Source organism: Dreissena polymorpha, chromosome 3 (genome assembly GCF_020536995.1).
Source record: "Dreissena polymorpha isolate Duluth1 chromosome 3, UMN_Dpol_1.0, whole genome shotgun sequence".
Taxonomy (NCBI): Eukaryota; Metazoa; Mollusca; class Bivalvia; order Myida; family Dreissenidae; genus Dreissena; species Dreissena polymorpha.
Genome location: NC_068357.1, coordinates 109,236,783 through 109,239,165, shown reverse-complemented (window position 1 = coordinate 109,239,165; position 2,383 = coordinate 109,236,783).

Genomic DNA, 2,383 nt, shown 5'->3' with positions numbered 1-2,383 from the left:
TATCAATGAACGAAATTAAAAAAGCTCTTAAAGAAATTCATCCAGGTAAAAGCGCAGGACCTGATTTGTATTTGAATGAATTTTTTATTTACGGAAAAGACGTTCTTACGCCGTACTTACATACGCTTTTTAATAAAGTTTTTATATTGGGGTGTTTTCCATCTTCATGGTCTGAGGGTTACGTTATACCATTACATAAAAAGGGCAGTCTAAACGACGTAAATAATTACAGAGGTATTACTCTTCTTAGTACTTTTGGAAAACTGTTTACGAAAATTCTTAATAACAGATTAACTGACTGGGCCGAACGATATTATGTATACATTGAAGCGCATGCTGGGTTTCGGTCGGAAATGAGTACCGTCGATAATTTATTTGTATTGCACGGCTTATTAACGCATGTAATAAATAAAAGTAAACAATTATACTGTGCTTTTATAGATTTCACTAAGGCCTTCGATTATATTGTTAGAGATAATCTATGGTATAAATTAATTCAATTGGGTATACGTGGAAATATACTCAATGTTATGAAATCAATGTATAACTCCATAAAATCAAAAGTTAAACATGGCAATACGTTGAGCGACAGCTTTGAATGTTTACTTGGTGTAAGGCAGGGTGAGTGTTTATCGCCATTTTTGTTTTCATTGTATCTTAACGATTTGGAAGCTGAATTTTACATGAAAGGCATTAATGGTATCGACGTTAACTCTTTTAAAATGTTTCTCTTATTGTACGCCGATGATATGATAATTTTTGCTAATACCGCTGAAGAATTACAAAACGGCTTGGATCTATTATACGATTATTGTCACAAATGGAAACTTGTGGTAAATACTGAAAAGTCTAAAATTATGGTTTTTCGTAAAGGTGGTCGCCCCTTAACAAATATATTTAAATATGATAATCAAATCATAGATTTTGTAAACCGGTTCAACTATCTTGGTATTGTATTCACAACTGGTGGTTCATTTAGTGACGCAGAACATACTCTCGCTGGACAGGCCCTAAAAGCTATCTTCAAACTGAAAAAATATTTGTACAAATTTACAGACATTCCAATTAGTCATAAACTATGCCTTTTTGATAAACTCATAACACCAATTCTTAACTACGGAAGCGAAGTGTGGGGTTTTGTCAAAGGTTTATCAATTGAAAGGGTTCATTTGCAATATTGTAAGCAAATACTTGGTGTAAAAAGATGCACTCAAAATGATTTCGTATATGGTGAACTTGGCCGTGTAAATTATCAATGCAGGAGATATATTAATATAATTAAATACTGGATAAAACTTTTGAGAACATCAGATAATAAATTTAACAAAAAAGTTTATTTGACTTTATTAAATGATAGTATTGAGTATCCTAACAAGAAAAATTGGTGCACATTATTAAGGGATATACTAAGTAATTTGGGATTTTATGATGCTTGGCTTTTTCAAGATGTTGGAAATGAAAATATGTTTGTATCAGTCGTAAGACAAAGATTGAGCGACACGTTTGTGCAGAATTGGAATGAGCGACTTCATACTTCTACTAGGGCAAATTTTTATAAACATATCGCCGTTTTTCAATTTCAACCGTACCTGAATATATGTAATGTCAACAAGTTTCGAGTAAATTTATCAAAATTACGTATGTCATCACATAGATTAAATATCGAGTCAGGCAGATGGGCTAGACCTACACCAATTCCATTAGACCAAAGAAAGTGTACTGTTTGTAATAAACTCGAAGATGAGTTTCATTTTATTCTTGAATGTACAATATATACTGAACTGAGATCAAAATATATTCCATTGTATTACAGAAAACGACCAAACATGTACAAATTTATCGAGCTAATAACATCAAATAATGAACTTTTAATAAAAAAATTAAGCTGTTATATTTATCAATCTTTTAAGGTTCGAACGCATAATACATATGTGTCATCAATTTGATGTATTCTGAAATGTTTTGTGTGGTATATATCTTGTTGTAACTTTAATTGCATTTATTATGTACTGCATATTAATTGTTGGGATAGTACCGCATATGAACCGTGTTTTTTTTCTGTCTTTGTGTTTAAACGGTCGCCTTTAATGGACTGTCAAAACTGTATTTGAATGTATTTAATCAATTGCCATTATTATCTTTTTAATGAAAGTTATATTATAGTATCGTATCTGTTCCTAGATGTATTCTACGACAATATGGCTGCATTTTTAGAACTGTTATGCACTGATTTACAACTATTATGTCACATTAAATACTATACTTGTAACATCTATATTTTCATAGAGCATATTACAGGACCTTTTGACCATCTACATTTTTGATTGCGTAGGTGGTCTGTTTAAGGTTTATTAAATGCTTGTTTTTTAATATCAAACGCAAC